This window comes from Schistocerca americana, chromosome 1, assembly GCF_021461395.2.
Source record: "Schistocerca americana isolate TAMUIC-IGC-003095 chromosome 1, iqSchAmer2.1, whole genome shotgun sequence".
Taxonomy (NCBI): domain Eukaryota; kingdom Metazoa; phylum Arthropoda; class Insecta; order Orthoptera; family Acrididae; genus Schistocerca; species Schistocerca americana.
In genome coordinates this window covers 367607760-367631265 of record NC_060119.1, presented here as the reverse complement: position 1 = coordinate 367631265, position 23506 = coordinate 367607760, and the positions used below count along the sequence as shown (strand labels likewise).

Genomic DNA, 23506 nt, shown 5'->3' with positions numbered 1-23506 from the left:
CCAAAGAAATTCACATTCAAACTTGAAATGAATATCATATAGGGAAAAATGAAAAACCAGGACTTTCAACAAATGGTGCTTCCATTAAGCCAAAACAATGCCGAAGTGTTGTTGATATTAAATAATTTCCTAAATAAAGACCATACGCGAAAAAACGCTGAAGTCTAAGTAAGCTAAATGCAAGTCTTTTAATGAAATAGGCATCGGTTGATGTAGAAGCACGCAGAGGAAAGAAGAGCGTTTAAAGTAACACAGGGAAACTTCCAAAGAAAGTATAGAGCACTGTTAGTCACAAAGTCTTTACTTCATTCACTAGGCTATATGTTTCGACAGTTCCACCATCATCAACAAGTGGAACTCATGTTTGGCGTAGCCTTTGGTAGTGGCAAGCATCGCCGTTTGCTTGCAGCTGCATGTGAGATGGCTGAGAATTTTGGTTACGACTCTCACAAACTAGCAAAATTAAACACACGATCTATAGATGTGATGTAGCAGACAGTTTGAAAATATAAAAGGTAGACGCGATGCAAGAACAGTATGTGCGCTGCAGTCTCATGCGAAAAACACCTGTGCGTCTCACAATACCTAATATATAACATGTGATTTTCCACGTCAGACTGCAGCGTATATACTGTTCTTTGGACTATAACTACATTTTATACTTTTAAACTGCATAAAAGGTACCCTCCATCTGATGATTGAGGTGTAACCGTTGAAACGCATAGTGCACGTAATAAAGACTCTGTGACTGATGCGGAATCAAAAGTTTTCGTTTTAACTAGTGTTCGTAAACCTTGAAACACAATCCATAACTGATTTAAAGTTACAGTGCATTGTCCTGAATGTGATTATACTTTTACTCTCCTGCAGAAGACCGGATAGAGTGTTGCAAATGACATAAAAATGCTCAAAATTTGGTGGAGGAATCTTTTTGTGTGATTTTTGCTAACGAAAAGCACAGATATTGAATTACATTAACTTTCAACTTGAAAATTCGTTCTCTACATGTAATTCAGTAAGAAATACATAGCAATGTTTAATTAATTAATGTACTGTTTTATACTTTCCAATATTAAAAGTGTATTCAACTTTTACCAGTACGTCATTTGTCCTGTGGTCAAAGACATGCTGCTTCTATACTGGAGCAGGATAAAACCTTTACATTAGCTTTTAAAATCGGAAAAATAAATCTGAGATATTAAAATAAAATACGATAAGGTACAATACTGAAACTAGGGAGCAAAAAAATGTCTCCAGAAATGAATTTATTAAATATCCTTAACCGCTGATGTCGTCACACATCGGCAATTTGTCCACCGTTTGATTTCAATGTCGGCCTTCATCATGAATTCGCCCTATCACCGCTGTTATTTATCCTCTCCATGGACCCAACAGCGTCTGACATACAATTATCTCGTCGTTGGAACTTATTTAGGAGGACAGTGTGATCCTAGCCCAAGAAACACGCCTGAACAAACTGGACGCAAATGGGCTGGAAGGTGGTCCCCTAACGAATGCTACCATCAGAACCAGTGACAAACCCCCCAGTAGACCATGCATTTTAAATACCTAGGACCCATTGTCACATCAAGCTGTGATGGCACTTCTGACAACCAGCCAAAGTTGAATGAAGCTTAGTTGACATATAGAAAACTCACCGGATTTATCTGCGATGAAAAGATGCCGCAACCTTTGTAAGATCACTTTGTTGCCCATCTGACTGTCTGTCCATACGGCGCTTAAGACCCCTTTTTCTCAGGAACAAGTAGAAGTATTAAGTTAAAATTTATATCAAATAGCAACGTCTAGGGTCCGTTGGCAGTGTTAATAATTTAAGCTTCTAAGTCAACACAGTCAAAAAGTACAGGCATTTATGTCACATATTTTGATACTAGCAAACACACTCATTAAACCTACAAGATACTTCTCGTTGACCTAGAATCACGATATTTGGCAAGAAGCAAGGTTCAAAGTACAAGTTAAGGTTCAAAATGATTAAAATGGCCCTGAGCACTATGGGACATCTGAGGTCATCAGTCCCCTAGACTTAGGACTACGTAAACCTAACTAACCTATGGACATCACACACATCCATGGCTGAGGCAGGATTCGAAGATTCGAACCTGCGACCGCAGCAGCAGCGCGGTTCCGGACTGAAGCGCCTAGAACCGCTCGGCTACAGCGGCTGGCTACAAGTTAAGGAAAATATCGAAAAAATTGATAGTTTATAATTATATCGCATAAAAATATTTTTTGCCATTACAAACTTACACTGCGTTCGTCATCTGTCAAAAATCTCTGGAACTAAAGTGATGCACGAAGAAGTTGTGTATGTATAATTTACAAATATTTCGTGCTAATTGGCAGAGCTACGATGGAAGGAAGTCTCCTGCCGTTGTGAGAACGGTGTCTTTACCACTTAGCGGTGACAGGCGAAAGGCCGTCCGACTACTGCGCTGACAGTCTATGGCTGCGATACTTACGGCATCTTTTTTTTCTCAGAGCAAAGTAATACTTGGAACTGATGCAGGATTGCGTTTCCGTCGTTTGCGCTGAGGTTCCGAAATTCCATTAAATATGAGTTAAAGCGTTCCACGGAACAATTCGTCCTTTGCGTTACAATAGCCGCATGGCCGACTGTACTGTTTTCTTCTCTGGAGACATCTGTCAAATCATTCCAGTAATCGCAACAGGGGGAGGGTAGACTAACTGGCTGCTAGCATACCATGTAACTGTAACTCGAAAATTAATAAAACAAATGAAAAATTACAATACAGATTGTATTAATAACACAAAAATTTAAACTTACAGCTAAACCATTCTCGAAAGTCTTATCATTCCTGGAACCGAAAGCTTGACAGTATCAGCATCAATAATAGCCAAAAATTGTCGAAATTCTCTTTTCCTAGGATGGATGAACTATTTATATAAATGATTAGGTTTGCAGGGAATCCTTTGTGCGCGAGTCCTATAGGCACTTATCCCAATTTTTTCATTCTCCTGAAGAATATAAGATTTGGCACTTAGAACCTTTTCACTTTGCACCCTTCAAATGATGTTAGTTGCCGCCCACTGGATTAGGACTGTACCGATGTTTAAGAACCGATTAGATCAAGTGATCAGTGAACTACATTCCCACTCACAATCTTCGTCCTCGAATTAAGTATTGCAAAACTTCAGTCAAAAAGTCATTTTAAATTGTTGCTAATCTGTGTGGCCATCTATTTTTGCCATAGCTCTTGCCTAACCCTATTTGACACTGTGACGAGTTAGTCGCTGCTCGCAAGCAGGACACCACGAAACAGCAACGAGCCGGTCATGGTGGCCGAGTGGCTCTAGGTGCTCCAGTCCGGAACCGCGCTGCTTCTACGGTCGCAGGTTCGAATCCTGCCTCGTGCTTGGACGTGTGTGATGTCTCTAGGTTAGTTGGGTTTAAGTAGTTCTAAGTCTAGGGGACTGATGGCCTCAGATGTTGAGTCCCATAGTGCTCAGAGCCATTTGAACCAAACAGCAACTACTTCAACGGTAAGATCCTTTATTGTATGATTATATGATAGCGGAACAAACACTGGTAGTAGTTAGTTCTGCAAAATATCTGGGAGTATGCGTGCGGAACGATTTGAAGTGGAATGATCATATAAAATTAATTGTTGGTAAGGCGGGTACCAGGTTGAGATTCATTGGGAGAGTGCTTAGAAAATGTAGTCCATCAACAAAGGAGGTGGCTTACAAAACACTCGTTCGACCTATACTTGAGTATTGCTCATCAGTGTGGTATCCGTACCAGGTCGGGTTGACGGAGGAGATAGAGAAGATCCAAAGAAGAGCGGCGCGTTTCGTCACCGGGTTATTTGGTAACCGTGATAGCGTTACGGAGATGTTTAATAAACTCAAGTGGCAGACTCTGCAAGAGAGGCGCTCTGCATCGCGGTGTAGCTTGCTGTCCAGGTTTCGAGAGGGTGCGTTTCTGGATGAGGTATCGAATATATTGCTTCCCGCTACTTATACCTCCCGAGGAGATCACGAATGTAAAATTAGAGAGATTAGAGCGCGCACGGAGGCTTTCAGACAGTCGTTCTTCCCGCGAACCATACGCGACTGGAACAGGAAAGGGAGGTAATGACAGTGGCACGTAAAGTGCCCTCCTCCACACACCGTTGGGTGGCTTGCGGAGTATCAATGTAGATGTAGATGTAGAAGGGCTCCTCATCATGCAACGTTTATACGTCTGACGCCAGGTGCATTGGGTGAATAAATAACCGCTCGTGACAGACAGTACAGGAAGAGACACACAGTGGCATATGATGCCAGCAGCTTGTTGGGATAGTCGCACATTTGCGCCGCGGGTGCTGGGTGGCCTTTGTGATGGTGACGGTGCTGCCGAACTGACGGCTATGTAGTGTCGCAGCGGGGCCCGGGCCAGAGCAGAGCAGAACAGTCTCCCAGCCAGCCGCCCCACCCACGCCTCACTCACTGACTGACGTTTCCCGCGGCACCGGCTTTTGTCCTGACGTGGGAACAGCTCGCTGCTATCAGCCGCTCAGCGGCAACCCTCCATCGACATGAACCATATAGCCTACTCACTTCTGGATCGTCACTAGCCATGCTACAAGGAGCGTCTAAAAAGCTGAATGAATGCTGAACTAAAACGAAAATAACAAAAGATACAAGCAAAATTCTCATTTGTCGGTTTTCCTGTTTTTAGTAGTCAGAGGCATTCAGAGCTGTGTAAATGATGCAACTCTCGCCCTTTGACAGTCACATTATTTCCTTTCGGATCCTTTCGCAATTGTCGTTCTATAGCTACTTTCAAGAACATCATTCGTGTGTATCATATACTAAAGCGCCAAAGAAACTGGTATGGGCATGCGTATTCAAATTCAGAGACATGTACGCAGGCAGAATACGGTGCTACTGTCGGCAACGCCTATATAAGATTACAAGTGTCTGGCGCAGTTTTTAGATCATTTATTGCTGTTACAGTGGCAAGTTATCAAGATTTAAGTGACTTTGAATGTGGTGGGACAGTCGGCGTACGAGCGATGGGGCACAGAATCTCCAAGGTAGCGATGAAGTGGAGATTTTCCCGTACGATAATTTCACGAGTGTGCCGTGAATATCACGAACCCGGTAAAACATCAAACCTCGGACATCGCTGCGGCCGGAAAAAGATCCTTCAAGAACGGGACCAACGACCATTGAAGAGAATCGTTCAAGATGACAGATGTGCAACGCTTCACAGATTGCTGCAGATTTCAACGCTGGGCCATCAACAAGTGTCAGCGCGCTAACCATTCAACGAAACATCATCGATATGGGCTTTCTGAGCCGAAGGTCCACTCGTGTACCCTCGATTACTGCACAACACAAAGCTTTACGGCTCGCCTGAATCCGTCAACACCGACATTGGACTGTTGATGACTGGAAACATGTTGCTTGGTCGGACGAGTCTCGTTTCAAATTGTGTCGAACGCGTGGACGTGTACGGGTATGGAGACAACCTCAGAATCCATGGATCCTCATTTCAGCAGAGGATTGTTCAAGCTGGTGGAGGCTCCTCTGTAATTGTGTGGAGCGTGTGCAGTTGGAGTGATGTGGAACACCTGACACGTCTAGATACGAATCTGACAGGTGACACGTACGTAAGCATCCTATCATATCACCTGTATCCATTCATGTCCATTGTGCATTCCGATAGACTTGGGCAATTCCAGAATTGCTACAGCGTGGCTCCAGGAACACTCTTCTGAGTTTAAACACTTCCGCCGGCCACCAAACTCCCAAGACATGAACATTATTGAATATATCTGGGATGCCTTGCAACATGCTGTTCAAAAGAGATCTCCACCCATACGTATTGTTACGGATTTACGGACAGCCCTGCAGTATTCGTGGTGTCAATTATCTCCAGGACTATTTCAGACATTAGTCAGGTCTTGCCACGTCGTGTTGCGGCACTTCTGCGTGCTCGCGGGCGTCCTACACGATATTAGGCAGGTGTGTGTATATACGTATGCATATATGTACGAATGTATGTATGACTGGATTATTAATCGTGTGTCAGACATGAAATACGGGGTGAATCGCCTAAAACTTGAACCGCAAATATTGCGGGAATGGAAAGCGCTGTTGATCTGCGGCTTTCGCAGAATGGATTGGCAGTCAGGGACTTGTATTGTTAGCCAGTCAAATGATCATAATAATACTTAGAACGTGTATTTATGTGCAAACATACATTCTATTAAATGGGACAGCGTCTATTGACATTAACAAAGTACAAGTACGATAAATTAGAATGTCAGTGATGTTTGTTGCAGAAAAGTAGTGTGAGTCGTCTTCGAGGTATCGTATTTTGAAAACTTTCCACACCAACGTTTGTACAATACTTGTGATGGTAAACATTAAAGAACACCACAACTGCATGCACTAGTTATGTGAATTCTGACCAGTAATGAGACAATTGATCATTACATCTTGTGTTCAAAATGACCTCCGGCAGTGGAAATACACGCTTCCATTCTGGTATGGAACGACTGCTGCATAAATGTTAGAATTTTTGCGGTGATGTCCGAGCAGGCTGCAATAATACTCCGTTGCCTATTATCGTGTGTAGTTGGTAAGTTCTTGTAGAAAGCGTCGTTCAGCTTTCCCCACATAAAAAAGTCCGCAGGCGTCAAACTCGGGGAACGAGCATGCCAAGGTACAGGTCCTATGCGCTCAATCCAACGATTTGGAAGCAGTTTGTGAAGACATGCTATAGTACTTCGTGCACTATTGACTGGACAGTCATCATATTGGTACTACAGGTTCCTCCTAGTCTGCAGAGCAACGTCTTATAGCATCAGTGGAAGATGCTATGCTAGAAAGCTGCGATACTTGTGCGCGTTCAGTGTTCCGTCTGTGAAAAATTGGCCTAAGCTGATTCACTATCCCGCACCAATCGTTTACACTCCATCGACGGAGCTTCGGCGGTTTACCTGGCCATGATTGGTAAATGTGGCTTCATCATTAAACAAGATACATGATTCTACAGGAGTATTCTTTCTTAATACCCATGTACAGAATTTAACATCTCTCTTGATGGATAGACTTGTGACTGGGATGGAACCTATGCTGATGTAAATCCATAGAACACTTGCCTCACTCAGGCCACTTCCTCGTGCAATTGCGAGGGAGCTAACGTGCGAATCAACTGCAATAGCAGCAAGAACATTAATTTCCCCATCTTTTGTCGTCACTTGTTTCCTTTAGGGGCTCCGGAAAGGCTCAAAATCATGAAAAGTTCAATTTTTACTTTTTTGCGTTTTCTGAATCTGCAGACTATTACCTTTTAATAGATATATAGTTTATTCAATTCCGAAGACTGCAACTATTTTTAAATTTTTTTTGAAATGTGTTCTACGTGGGCGTGACCCACTGTGGCGCTGTTAAACTGCTGTCAAATGGTGTTATTATTAACGTCCGTGTTCATCAGGTACATTTTAGTGATGTGATATAAAGTATGTGTTGTGGCTAACCTGTGATGGTTCAATATATATCGCTGGTGTGATTGTCGATTGTTTCATGTTTATTTACTCTGTCGTTATCTCGAAAATATTCGTAATTAATTCTGTTTCTTGAGTCTCTGTTTTGTTGAAGTATAATAATGAGTAAAAGTAAAGTTATTAGAAATCCTCTGAAGGCTTTTAAGAAAAGGAGAAATGTTGGAAAGCCAAAGGTATGTGTTATCACTGTAAACAATAAAGACGATAACCAAGTGAGTGAACCTAACCTCTCAAGTACACCTGCCCATAGCAGTCAAAGTGGGAAAGAAAATACTTCACAGAAGATGCTTGGTTCAATGAGTGAAAACTATGAATGTTTTATGGGCGAATCGGATGTGAATGAAATATTTGATATGTCGGTTCTCAAAGGAATTTTTTCAAACTGTGTAAGATGTATTCATTGTAGTGAAGTTGGTCTGGAACTCTCCATAATAAAGCACGTAGGACTTGCTAGTGAAATACAACTGAAATGTGATAAGTGTTCATACATGACCACCTTTTGGAACAGTGTTGCAGTAACTGCAACTGAAGAAAATGGTAGCAAAATCTACGAACACAACAACGAGCGATGCTTGCTTTAGACAAGGAACGCCTTCGGGCTGCAGACAGGGCTGTAAAGAGTCTAGAAATACAAGCAAGAGTAAACAGGAGGAGGAACAAGAGGAAGCTGGAGGAGGAGTTTGCAGAGGATGAAGATAATCCATCCTATGGACCTGGAATGCACTAAAAAGTTAATCCAATCTTTGTCGCTCGATTCCCAAAACTTTTATTTTCTCATACTAATTACATGTTTTCTAAGGATCTTCTAAACATATTTGTTTCAAACTTTCAGTAAATGTTACACAGTACCTTCTGCATAATTTAACACAGCCTTTTTCCAAAAAACTGTATATTTTTTAATATATAAATAAAGAATTGCAAAAAAATGTTGTGAATTTTCATTACAATTGAAAAACAATCATCTTTAATAACTGAACTAAAATTTTGTAAAATCCCTGTGTTAAGTTGTAGCCCATATTCCAATAAATAATCTTTAAAAAGTTCAACTTCCTACCTCAAATACTTTGTGAGGAAAGATGTAATTTATAAGCGTTATTTTAACATTGCAAGTGTAGGGCGTTCCGGAGCCCCTTAAGTTACGTTGTCTAGGTTGTTCCACTTCCACTTTCACATAACTGGTTGGAGATGGTTGACGTCTATTGAGATATCTTGTTGCCGCATACACTGTACAAGAGTGAACTATTTTCTTGCTATATTCTCCGTACATCATGAGCATGACGGATTTTTCTGTATTGGTAAATCCCATAGTCCATTTCACAACCTACTAGTTGGACTGTCGCACACTGACTACCAAGTCGCAGTGCACTCAAGGAACACACGAGCACGCTGTGAGCAAACTGTTACGCCGGCGCCAAGGTAGCCCCTGCAGGCCGGCAACACATCTAACACCACACAGGACCGAGGTTGTTCATGCCCAAGGCGTAAGCAATGGTAAAAATCGGCTGTTTTGGAAACAGACATCCCGCGTACTACTTCCTGCAGAGGGTGTTCGAGATGGCCTGCCGGAAGTATTACTACACAATTGGTAGGCCAATAATGGCTAGAACCAGCACCGGATGTCAGTTCACGCCGAATACCGACCTCGAGGACGTCTCCACGGAACACTACGCGTTCGCCATCGGAATAGGACTTGGAATGAAGTGTATCTGTGTTACCACGGACTCTCGTGGGAAACTTAGAAGTTATCTTTTGTTGCCTCTAGTAGGAAATTCTCACTGACTTTGTGACTGTGACTTTTCATTGTTATTCAGTCATTTCCATGTAGACTCACGTAAATAAATGTTGTGTAGTAAAAACTTTCAAATTGTCAGTTACAGCACAAACGTAACAACATCATACCTAGTAACTGCGCAGGTTGAATGACACAAACAAGTGTCGGCGTGGAAACTTCTCTCGTGAACGGCTCGCACTAGACTCCTGCAACGAACACCATTGATATTCTAATTTACCCTATTTTTAGTCCGTTAATGCCAATAGCTATGTTCCGTTTAAAAAACTGTTAAGATAGCACAAAAAATACACATTCTAAGTATTATTACAATCTGTTTACTGGCTAACAATACGAGCCCGAGACTATCAATACATTCTGTGAAAGCCACACATCAATAATACTTTCCAGTTACGCAATATATGCGGTGCAAATCTTAGGTGAGTCACGCTGTATGGTAGGAAACCCGTTGGCATTCGAAACAGCTTCCAGCCATCTCGGAATGCGTAAGTACACGTTCTGCATCGTTTTCAAGGGAATATTCTACCATTCTTCCTGCAAAATAGTGCCAAGTTCAGGTAATGATGATGGAGGTCGACAGTGATCAAGCACTATCCACTATCCACTAATACTGAGATTTGGCGGCTGTGGTGGCCAGGACAGACGCCACAATCCATCCTCGTGCTCTTGCAAAAGAGCGTCACCACTGGGGAGCAAACATTGTAGCAAGCGAATAACCGGAGCAGACGAAGTGCTCCCACACTCCTTCGCAGTAGTGCAACCTTGCAGCGTAACCCTGGGCCTATGACATGTCACGATGTGGCAGTCCAAACTATCACAGAATCCCCGCATGTTGCACTCTTGGGACGTAAACTCGGCCTGGAAATAATGTGAAACAAGACTCGTCCGGCCAAATGACGTTTTTTCATCACTCCATTGTCCACCTTTTTGGCTTCGGTACCACTTTCTCCTGTTACGAACATTTGCATCACAGATGGGTTGTAATCGAATTTCAGCTCGCCCTGCAATGCCCTTCTTATGGAGCTCCCTTGTTTTCGTGCTGACGTGGTTCGCGAGTGCGACATTCAGTTCTGCAGTGACTTTTGCAGCTGTTGTCCATTTATTTTTCGTCGCGGTCTTCTTCAATGAGCGTCCGTCACGATCACTCAACACAGAATTCCGTCCGCGTTGTGATATAGCGGATGATGTTACCCTGTATACGATATAAATCTTCGGTTACGGAGGGTCTTGAAACATCAAACTTTTGTTTACGAAAGCAGCCACCATACGAGTTCGAATTCCCTTGGCTCCGACATAATGCACTCACAGTTACACAGAACATTGTTCTGACCACGACTGACACTTGCAACGTAAAGATGACACTGCACAGGTGCCTTTCGTGGTCGAATACAACGGCACAGCCTGGAGGTTTGACTAGCACCTGTATTTATGTTCAAGCAAGTATCTCTCGCGGCGTTATTTTTTTTTTTTTTTTTGTAAAATATGTACACAAAATTCCCATTGCCCACAATGTAAGTTACAGTCATACGTAGTATCTTTGGACATAGTGATTGTCTTGGTGACTATTTAAGAAATATAAATGTAGATACTACAGGTCGAAGAGCTAAACCTAGTTCTCAAGATGATGCAGGATGGGCAAAGTACAACTCACACGAGAAGTCTGACTGGTGAATGAGCAGCAGAACTGTTCTTTGCTCACCAATCAAAACCAGTTACGTCCCCCCTTTTTTCCTTTTATATTATGCTGTCGCGAAATACCCAAAACGCCTTTTGGGCCAGGTTTATATTAGGTGTCCCGTACATAGGGGTTCGATCAGTAGGTATTAAATGGGGAACAGAAGTTTGTGCCAGCGTAGGGTGCCAACGGTCGTAATTTTTCATGAAACTTTTTCATTCATACACGTGTGACCATGTCCTCAAGGTCACCTGCAAACTAGACTGAAACGTTGAACTACAGAACACAACACGTACCCAATAAAGTTATAGCCCGGCCGGTGTGGTCGAACGGTTCTAGGCGCTTCAGTCTGGAATCGTGCGACCGCTACAGTCGCAGGTTCGAATCCTACCTCGGGCATCGATATGTCTGATGTCCTTAGATTAATTAGGTTTAAGTAGTTCTAAGTTCTAGGGGACTGATGACCTCAGATGTTAAATCCCATAGTGCTCAGAGCAATTTGAACCATTTTTTGAAAGTTATACGGACGAAACCGGATTTCTTAACGAAATAGACTAAATATAAAACGCTAGAACAACGTACATAGGAGTATCGCTCGAGTATGTGGAGATTAAAAGTATCATCATAGTATGCCCTTCACGATCACAAGAAACAACTAGCTTACAGTTGTGTCTAATAATGAATGGCCAACAACTGTCTCCTACTGAGAAGAATTTGTTCTGATGAATGATGTAGCGATGTACATGGTGATTTTGTCCACTGTGTACAAACTCTAGCGATTGATCGATGAGAGGATACGAAACAAAGAAAGTCTAAAGAACTTATATCCGGAAATGCTTGAGACCATTTATTCAATCATACTTTGTAACAGAGACTGCGGTTTGTTGAAACTGGTTTCCTTGTTCCTCAAAGCATGTGTGTACGCGCCGTAGCATATTCTGTCTCACACGTTCACATCGGCCGGGCTGCATCCGAACAGTGTCAAAAGCAGCACGAGTACGCTGCTGCAGTGTCTCCACATCTGGAATGGGCTCTGCATACACATAACCAACAATCACACAGGTTGTGATCCGGTGAACGAGTAGGCCATGCAACAGGACCCCCCCGTCTGATCCATTGACCAAGCAAGACACGACTGAGATGCGCCCGGACGTTAATGGCGAAGTGGGCTGGAGCACCATCATGTTGCAGCCAGTTAACCCTTCTAACCGTTACTGGCACTTCTTCCAGCAGGGGAGGCAAAGTCACCCGCAAGAAACGCCGATACTTCCGGTCTGTTAGGCAACGCGGAAGGAAGACTTGTCTCAAAATACGGTCGCCAATTATCCCGGCTGACACATTCACACGGCACCGATGCTGATAATTCGCTGTTACCATACCGTGATGGCTCTGCATGCTATCCCCAAGATGTTATGAAAGCTGAAGATACCACTCCGCGTAAAAGTGACCTCATCTGTGAATACGATGGAGGACACAGATCCCGGAATCGTGGTTGCCTAGTGAAGAAACCAGAGACAAAACTGCTCCCGCGGTGGGAAGTCTGTCGCTAGTAAACCCTGCACGCGCTGTAACTGATAACGGTAGTAACAATTGTCCTGGAGAATGTTCCACACACTCGTCTGGCTTATCCTGTATTGGCGGGCCAAATGTCTCTATTGACACGGCGGGTCGCCTTCCACAGTGTTAATCACATTTTCCTCCAAGTCTGGTGACCGAACATTTCGGGTACGTCCTTCATGATTTCCTGCTCCCTGAAACGACCCTGTCTCAGACAAACGGCGAAACACTGTTATGAAAGCTGAAGATACCACTCCGCGTAAAGGTGGCCTCATTCTGTGGTTGTTGTCGGCGGGGATATGTCTCCTGATATAACCTTGCTGCCCGCCGCCCGTTGCCATTTGGCTTTGCGTAAGTAAACACCATGTCGACAAGCTCTCGATTCGAACACGGAACCATTGTGTACAACGCTGTATCACATCCACTACAAGATGAGTCAGCAAGAGAGGTGAATCGGACACAACATTACCAATTACTATGGCAGGAGAGGGCGCTAGGGCATGATGTATGAGGAACAGTGCCACCATCTAGGAGGAAACCATGTAGTTTGTTTCTGGGATTAAAGGGGCCAGACTGCTGCGGCCATCGGTCAGGAAACCATGCATTCTGTAACTGTGACTGCATGGTACAGTGCTAGTTAGACCGCAGTCTCTGTAACAAAGTGTGATTGAATAAATAGTCTCTAGCATGGAAACCACGCGTTTCCCAACATAAGTTTATTAGACCTTTTCGGTTTCGTATCCTCTCATTGATCAATCCCTAGACTTTGTAAACGGTGGAAAAAATCTTTCTATATAGAGACATGTCCACATTTTAGACGTTGAGGAACTAACGATGTAATCTTAAAAATATTGCACTCTTGACTTCCAAATTCCTAAACACAGATTTGTGTGTGTATGTGTGTGTGTATGTGGGTGGGTGTTTGTGTGATTATGTACGGGAATTAGGAGGAGAACAGTCTGTATAGTAAGTTTTCGATCTTCATCGATTGGAGGCATGTATGGTCTCTAGATGCCACGGAAAAGATCCTCTTTTGGAGGAACGTTCAAGAAATATTTGTATGGATATTTACCTGAATGCAAAACTTAGTGACGAAAGTAATTTTCGCATGATGTATCACTGCCAAGTAATTTTGCACGATGAAACAACACATAGCAGGAGCTGCTACGGTATAGTATACAAGTTAACTGAAAGAAACACGCAATGAGAAGAACACACGTAACACGATTTTGAAACTTAATATTAGCGCTGAAGTCACCGCGATTCATGATGGCCCCCTGGACATCACAAATGGCAGGACATGGTGCCCAATACGCTGCATGATAGCCGAGGAAGGCAGTGCATGCTCTGTAACTTGCTCCCATGCTGGTCACAAGATTATTGAGAAGTTCTTGTGGAAGGAACACATAGAAAATGTTGCGGTTAAGGCTAACCAAACACTGCGTTTTATTGGCAGGACACTTAGAAAATGTAACAGACCTACTAAGGAGACTGCCTGCACTACGCTTGAATACTGCTGCGCGGTGTGGGATCCTTACCAGATAGGACCGACGGAATACATCGAAAAAGTTCAAAGAAAGGCAGAGCGTTTTGTATTATCGCGAAATATGGGAGAGAGTGTCACAGATTTGGGCTGGAAATCATTAAAAGAAAGACGTTTTTCGTTGCGACGGAATCTTCTCACGAAATTCCAATCACCATTTTTCTCCTCTCAATGCGAAAATATTTTGTTGACACCGACCTACGCAGGGAGGAACGATCACCACGATGAAATAAGGGAAATCAGAGCTGGTACGGAAAGATGTAGGTGTTCATTCTTTCCGCGCGCTATACGAGATTGGAATAATAGAGAATTGTGAAGGCGGTTCCATTAACCCTCTGCCAGGCACTTGAATGTGATTTGCAGCGTGTCCATGTAGATGTAGATGCTTATGGTCGTTGGTGCTACAATACGTCTGCCCAGAGGACCCCAGACATGCTCGATGGCATTTAAGTCGGGGTGAACAGGCAGCCCAGTTCATTCGTCGAATATCCTGTTGTTCCAAGAGCTTCTATATCTGCGCTTTTCGATGCGGACGTGCATTGTCATCCATAAAAACATGAGGTTTTTGATGATCCAGGCGTTATGGTGTGGAGAGGCAAAGTGTTGCATGAGCATACTGACCTCCAAATCTTTGTACAAGATACAATCACCGGTCAACATTGTTGTAACACTGCACTCTTTCTGCACGTGCGTGTTTTCAGTGGTGCTTTCATGCCTGACTTGGGTTTTATGAATGACAATGCGTGAAACTCGCCCCAGTACCTGAGTGGTCAGAGCGGCGGTCTGTCACGCCAAGGGGCGCGGGTTCGATTCCCCGTTGGGTCGGAGATTTTCTCCGCTCAGGAACTGGGTGTTGTGTTGTCCTCATTATCATTTTATCTTCACCAGTGTAAGGCAACGGGAAACCACCACTGGAATCACTTCCCTAGACGCTCATGCGGTGGACCTCTCTGACGAGGCTTCCCCCATGACAAGACCTGCCCTAAGGCAGAACACAAAGTTTTTTTAATGTGTGAATGCATCTAAATGTGCAGTTGGAGGTGCTCTTGGAACGAGATGATATGCAGCGAATGGAGCAGCCTGGTCGTTCCCCCAACTTAAATCCCATCGAGCAAGTGTGGGATGTTTTGAGGAGACGTTGCAACACATCCACACGCAACAACGACCATCCACAGATGTCAACCACACTGGTGAAGGAGTGGGAAGCCAACCACAAGAACTCCTTATCAGTCTTTTGGCCACCATGGCAGCACGTTGCAGGACATTCATTGCCGTCCATTGTGCTCATACAGTCTGTTAACGACCACGTCCTGCCTTCTGTAATGTTCATGGACCATCAAGAATCAAAAATGGTTCAAATGGCTCTAAGCACTATGGGACTTAACATCTGAGGTCATCAGCTCCTAGACTCAGAACTACTTAAACCTAACTAACCTAAGGAGAGCACACACATCCATGCCCGAGGCAGGATTCGAACCCGCGACCGTAGCAGCAGCGCGGTTCCGGAATGAAGCGCCTAGAACCGCTCGGCCACAGCGGCCGGCTCATCAAAAATCGCGGTGACGTCAGCGTAATTATTGTCATTTAATAAAAGTGTCATTTCTGTTCGTTTCATTGCGTATTTCTTCCTTTCAGTTACATTTTGCATTATACTGTAGCACTTCTTTCTGTGTGTGTCCACGATTCATCGAGCTTTGTTACTTGGAACTGACACATCATGCGAAAGTGACTCTCGTCCTTACGTCTTGTCCACCAGTATATTTTCAAATCGGTGTACGGTGTTGCAAATGACTGCTGAAAATTAAGTGGACTGTTACTAAATGGACCGATGATCTCAGCAGTTTGTCCCTTAGAAATTTACACACATTTGAACATTTTTTTGACTGATACTAACATGTGAGGTCCTGAGGTCCTCAACAGTGTAGCGAGGAAGGAAACATGCGGAAAACGTTGACTAGAATTCAGATAGCTCTGTATTGTGAGTTTGGCTTTTGCATTTCAGGCAGGTCGTTCAGATTTATACGTGCAAACCCAGACTTCAAACAAGAACTATCAAGAACACGTCTTCAGCGACAGATCCAGTAAACTAGTCTTGCCTCTCAAGTGACGTGGTCAGCTAAAGTGCTATCGCCACAGAGGAATGTACGGGCGTCACTTTCTGCACTCTGTGTTGAGTACCACTGTGAGAAGCACCTCCTGACAAGCACCTAAAAATATATTCTACGAAACACGTCTATATATAACGACAGGAAGAAACAGTTACACACCACGTTTAGAGTACCAGCGACACGTGAATTTCGCTGCTCGCGTGCAGACTCATCATGCTGGTAGTCAGTGTAGCGTTTGAAATAACTTCCTGTAAAAAGTTTCGCTGCTGCAAACGCCGGATGCACGTCGACGCACAAAAGGCGAAAGCACAGCAGGGATATACCATCGAAATTGCAGCCCAGCCACCACTCGACTGGCTCGCGTAATGTAACGGCGATGTTCATTTCCTCGCTACAGCGAGACAAAGCGGCAGGTGACCTATTGTTATTCGAGCCGGAGAGCGCCATCACTTGTTAACAGCCATTGTCAACATTTGCAGTTCTCCGGCGTGATTGTACGCTGCTGTTCTGTTATTCTGACAGCTTTCTCCAACAGCTTTTATAATTCGTCCACGTTTCAAATTTGCGACTCGAACTTTAATTCCTCTCTCTTTACTGGTGTAATTTTTGGAACCTTAACGTACAGTGATTGGACAGAGCAATATGATCACTTGCATATTTCTGGTTTAGCCCCACTTTTGATATCAAAAATAGCTCGAATCCTTCGGAGGAACAATGGAGATTCTTGAATGGTCGACGATTGGATTTTATACTTTCCTTGTACAAATGCTGTTTCAATTCCTTTCACAAACGTCCGATTGAAGACCGCCATAATATTCAACTTTGCGGTTGTGGAGGGCACGTCAGACGGTGCATTGCATCCAAATGTTCAGCAAACAAATCTCCATGACGATGCAGACGAACTGGGTATCAGCATCTGTATGATGTACAATGAGTACCTAATTAGGCAGCTATAAAAAAAGCTTGCGAGGAGTGAGGTTGGGAGCGGAGAAACAGACTTTCCCCTCTCTCCTCAGAACCTAATCCCAGCGGTTGCCCAATATCTAAGAGAAAAATACTAGATTACGAGTCAACTATGTCTTATGTCTTGTTGTTCGCCGTGTGCGGTCTCCTATTTTTGATTTATAGTACCGGCCCCAAATGGGAAAATTATAGTGAAATGAGCGTGTAAACATCATGTTTCTATTGTAAGCAACTAAGAGTCGAGAAAACCTTACCACGGATACATACATGAAAAATTTGACCAATATTTTCCCAAAAGTAGCACTACACTGAAAAGTTGACATGATTTAATATATTTACGTCACACGAACCTCGTCAGATAAGTCACAGACACAATGTTTTATGTAACTGCTTTCGTGAACATGTTTTTTAGAATGGCAATTCCGACTCGCTGCCACATTCCTGTCGAGCGCATTCTTGTCAGCAACGTACAGTATAGAAGCCACAGGCCCATACGTGCGCTCCTCAGAGTACGCCACAGTATCGGCGTAGGAGTTCTACCACTGAACATAAGAAGCAAGAGAAAAGGTAGCCTGCACTGATGACTCACGCTGCACATATGTACGTACTGATGGCGGGATATGAACTCGTCCAGCTTGTCTACTGACGTATTTCAGGCAAAGACGGAGGTATTCTCATGTGCGAGATATTCAAATGGAGTGAAATCAGCTCGTGATGCGTTAACCAACGCCTATTCCCAGGAACGATTCCGAACACACACTGACGAATCGGAACATTCTTAATGACGTGTTGGTCCACCTTTGGTGCGTAACAAAGCAGCGATTTTGCGTGGCACGAATTCGACAAGTCCTTGGTAGGTTTCTGGAGGTATGGGGCACCAGATGTGTAAGCACAAGTCACGAAATTCCCGAAAATGACGACCTTGTGGTTTGTGTACGGGGAGGTGGCGCCCGATTGCCTCCCAGACGTCATCCTTCGGGTTAGATTAGGTGTATTTCATGGCCAAGATATCAACGCGTGTTCTGTATCATGCTCCTCACGATTATGGACTTCTGAGACGGACAGTTGTCTAGCTGAAAATGCCATCTCCGTCGGGAAAGACATCAAGCGTAAAGGGATGCAAGTGGACCGCAATGACGTTCATCGCATTTCTCGACCTGGAAAAAGCTTTCTGCAGTGTCACTTCTGAGGAAAGCTGGGGTGATCTATACGGAGAGACGTGTAATATACAACAAGAACCAAGAAGGAGTAATAAGAATGGACGGCCAAGGAAAAAGTGCTCGGATTAAAATGGATATAACACAGGGATGTGGTCTTCCGCCCCTACTGTTCAGTCTATACACAGAAGAAGCAGTGATGGAAACTAAACAAAGGTTCAAAGGTGGAATTAAAATTCAAGATGAAAGGAAATCAGTGATAACGTTAGCTGCTGACATTGCTATCCTCAGTGACAGCGAGAGTTACAGAATTTGCTGAATGGAATGAGTACAGAATATGGACTGAGAGTAAATCGAAGAAAGACGAAAATAATGAGAAGTAGGAGAAACGAGAACAGCGAGAAACTTAACATCGGATTGATGACCACGAAGCAGATGAAGTTAAAGAATTCTGGTATCTAGGCAGCAATGTAACCAGTGACGGACGGAGCAGGGAGGACATCAAAAGCAGACTAGCACTGGCAAAAAGGGCTTTCCTGAACAAGAAAAGTCTATTAGTTTTAAACATAGGTCTTAATTTGAGAAAGAAATTTCTAAGAATGTACTTTTGGAGCGCAACATCCCATGGTAGTGAAACATGGACTGTGGGGAAACTGGAACAGAAGACAATAGAAGCATTTGAGATCTGGTGTTACAGACGAATGTTGAAAGTTAGGTGGACTGAAAACGAAAGGAATGACGAGGTTTTGCACAGAATCGGAGAGGAAAGAAATATATGGTAGATACTGACAAGAAGAAGGGACGGAATGGTAGGGCATTTGTTAAGAAACCGAGGAATAACTTCCACGGTGCTAGAGGGAGCTGTAGAGGGCAGAGACTGTAGAGGAACACAGAGGTTGGAATTCATCGAGCAAGTAACTGAGGAAGTAGTTTGCAAGTGGTACTCTGAGACTAAGAGGTTGTCACAGGAGAGGGATTCATGCCGGACCACATCAAACCAGCCACAAGACTGAAAAAAAGGCGTTACAATTTCCATGGAATCTCACTGACTCAAGAGAATTGTCTTCAGTAATGAATCCAGCTTCAAACTGAGCCCCGATGACCAGCGTCTGGAGACGCCCCGGGCAGCTGTTGGGTACTAACGTGGCTGTCGTCCGCGGTATAACCCCCAATAACCAGGAGTGATGGTCTGGGGTGCCATTTCATTTCATAGCAGACCCCCTTTGTTTGTCATCCGCGGCGCCCTTACAGCACAGCGGTACATCAACGATACTCTATTCCCCGTTTTGTTCCCCTTCATGGCAAGCTATCCTCGGCTTACGTTTCAGCAACATAATGTCCACCCGCACACGGCGAGAGTCTCTATTTCTTGTCTCCTATATTGCCAAGACATATCCTGCCCAGCAAGGTCGCTGGATCTCAGTCAAATTGAGAAAGTTTAGAGCATTATGGGCAGGTCCCTCCAGCCAACTCGTGATTATGACAATCTATCGCACCAATTGGACAGAAATTGGCACGATATCTCTCCAGGGGATATTCAACAACTCTGTCAATCAATGCCAAGTCGAATACTGCTTGCATAAGGGACAGAGGTAGACCAGAGCGTTACTGTCTTGCTTAAGGTTTAGAAGGTATGAAGGTCTTTCTCCTGAATAAATCGTCCATTTTTTTAAAAAACGTAATCCTTTTTTGTCTGTACATGTACATCACATGTACCGATTACCGTATCATTCGGATAATTTATTCGTCGTACGTCTTTTCTTTCTTTTTCGTATAATGTAACATGCTCATCAATTCCTGACAAATGAATTATAGTGCCAGCGGTTCGACATTAAATCGCGACACCGTGAAGGCCGCATGCAATGAACATCAAATTAGCATGACATGTACTATACGCTTAGATGCGCAAGTGATTGGCACTGCAGCTCAAAAGCATAAAGTAATACACCACTGGCAATTAAAATTGCTACACTAAGAAGAAATGCAGATGATAAAAGGGTATTCATTGGACAAATATATTATACTAGAACTGACATGTGATTACATTTTCACGCAATTTAAGTGCATAGATCCTGAGAAACCCAGAACAACCACCTCTGGCCGTAATAACGGCCTTGATACGTCTGGGCATTGAGTCAAACAGAGCTTGGATGGCGTGTACAGGTACAGCTGCCCATGCAGCTTCAACACGTAATCACAGTTCATCAAAAGAAGTGACTGGCGTATTGTGACGAGCCGGTTGCTCGGCCACCATTGACCAGACGTTTTCAATTGGTGAGAGATCTGGAGAATGTGCTGGCCAGGGCAGCAGTCGAACATTTTCTGTATCCAAAAAGGCCCGTACAGGACCTGCAACATGCGGTCGTGCATTATCCTGCTGAAATGTAGGGTTTCGCAGGGATCGAATGAAGGGTAGAACCACGGGTCGTAACACATCTGAAATGTAACGTCCACTGTTCAAAGAGCCGTCAATGCGAACAAGAGGTGACCGAAACGTGCGAACAATGGCACCCCATACCATCACGCTGGGTGATACGCCAGTATGTCGATGACGAATACACGCTTCCAATGTGCGTTCACCGCACTGTCGCCAAACAAGGATGCGACAATCATGTTGTTGCCGGCCGGGGTGACCGAGCGGTTCTAGGCGCTACAGTCTGGAACCGCGCTACCGCTACGGTCGCAGGTTCGAATCCTGCCTCGGGCATGGATGTGTGTGGTGTCCTTAGGTTAGTTAGGTTTAAGTAGTTCTAAGTTCTAGGGGACTGATGACCTCAGACGTTAAGTCCCATAGTGCTCAGAGCCATTTGAACCATTTTTTTGGCAATCATGTTGCTGTAAACAGAACCCTGGATTCATCCGAAAAAATGACGTTTTGCCATTCGTGCACCCAGGTTCGTCGTTGAGTACACCATGGCAGGCGCTCCTGTCTGTGATGCAGCGTCAAGGGTAACCGCAGCCATGGTCTCCGAGCTGATAGTCCGTGCTGCTGCAAACTTCGTCGAACTGTTCGTGCAGATGGTTTTTGTCTTGCAAACGTCCCTATCTGTTGACTCAGGGATCGAGACGTGGCTGCACGATCCGTTACACCCATGCGGATAAGATGCCTGTCATCTAGACTGGTAGCCATACGAGGCCGTTGGGATCCAGCACGGCGTTCCGTATTACCCTCCTGAACCCACCGATTCCATATTCTGCTAACAGTCATTCGATCTCGACCAACGCGTGCAGCAATGTCGCGATACGATAAACCGCAATCGCGATAGGCTACAATACGACCTTTATCAAAGTCGGAAACGTGATGGTCCGCATTTCTCCTCCTTACAAGAGGCATCACAACAACGTTTCACCAGGCAACGCCGGTCAACTGCTGTTTGTGTATGAGAAATCGGTGGAAAACTTTCCTCATGTCAGCACGTTGTAGGTGTCGCCACCGACGCCAGTCTTGTGTGAATGCTATGAAAAGCTAATCATGTGCGTATCACAGCATCTTCTTCCTGCCGGTTAAATTTCACGTCTGTAGCATGTCATCTTCGTGGTGTAGCAATTTAATGGCCAGTACTGTAGTAATATCATATATGTGAAGTACATAAGGAGAGATTAGATAGTATGTTTCTCATTCGTAAATCGTATCTGAAAGTTGGTTCTTTGTGAGAAGATGGTGCTGTGCCTCGTGCAAGAAGAAGAAACGCCCGCCAGTACGTTTCGGAATTCAAAAACAGCAAGGACATTGACTCTAGAGACTGCAATTTACAGTTCCACGACATTTCTGCCATGTGGACATTTCTGCGATGTGAATATGGAATCGATGTGTTCAGGGGGCCACACTGAACGCCATGCAGCATCTCAAAAGACGCACGCGACTAGCGCCTGAGAGGACAGTATACTGCTCTCTCGTCGGTGCGGGATCGTACCGGCGCGTCACATGCCTTCGGTGAGGAAATGGCCTTGTTTGCAGCAAGCCAGGTATCCCCACATACAGAGCGACGACACGTGGGTCACCATCGACTAACAGCAGGGCGATCAATGTTGCGGCCTCCCTTGATGCGGAAACAGAGGTGCGCCGACAGTGGTGCGCCCGAGGACAGCTCTGAACAGAGGACTCGCCGCCTTTCGAACGGGACCTAGTAGTGGATAAATCACAATGGCCGCATCCGTGTGTGGAAGCTTCGAGTAGAAGGAACGTTAACAGACTGTGTTCGTTATTTCCTTAAGGGCCTAGCACTTGGCGTGATGGTACGCGTTGCCACAAAACTATTACGTCTAGCCAGCTGAGACAGTAATCTGAATAGCAGCCGTTAAATTTCTGACATGTTGACACCGTAACTGTGCCGCATGTTCGGAGTCTCGTTGAAATCTTTCATCAGGATAACGCAGACCGCATGTTGCCTGTGCTTTTATAATCTGATATGTGTGGGTATTCAAGTGTTGTCCTGGTCAACACGATTTCCAGCTCACTGGCCCATTCAAAACATCTGGTCGTGGAACGTCCACTACGACAGATGGACTCTAGCACTGAGATACTGTGCATGAAATGACGTACCGTATCTATCGTCCAAACTCGGTTCGAATCGGATAAGAGCAGTTGTTGTCGCCCGAGGTGGCAACTGTCTGTACTAAATTTCACGCTCTGTGTAGCCTGAATTAACCCATAAATTTACTCAAGTATTCTTTCAGCTATACTGGATACGCACAATAAATAAAACGACAGTATTTTCTATCTATCTTGATGTTGCAATTTTAATGTTCAACAGTATGTTTTCTACCCTCCCTACACGATTCGCTTAGGACATGTCGACCAGTGGAGCAGCTTAGAAACACACCACTAAGAGCAGGACAGCATTTGGAGACGGGCGGAGCAGAAATTAAGAACGTCATTTGTTTTGTATAACGGGGAAATTTGAATCGCGGTTCGACTGCAATTATCTTGAGTTTTTGTAGAATCCCTTAGTCACATCATACGATCGCCGCGTTGGACTGTTAAGCAATTTTCAAACTAACAAGTGTCTCGCTGTACCGCTATAGCTGTTGGTAGGACTTTATCAACTTTGACAAAACAGTGTTATGGAAACAATCTGACGACCGATCATAGAATGCAGGCTCTCGCGGCGTTATTTACATCCTAGGTGATTTCTGTTGCGTGAGCAATAGACATGTTTTGAACTGAAAA

General features: G+C 44.3%; 1 protein-coding gene across 1 annotated transcript in view; it reads right to left on the bottom strand.

Moving 5' to 3' along the window:
• LOC124600425 overlaps positions 1-23506 on the bottom strand; it is a 126477-nt gene that overhangs the window by 84625 nt on the left and 18346 nt on the right. The window lies entirely within an intron of this gene.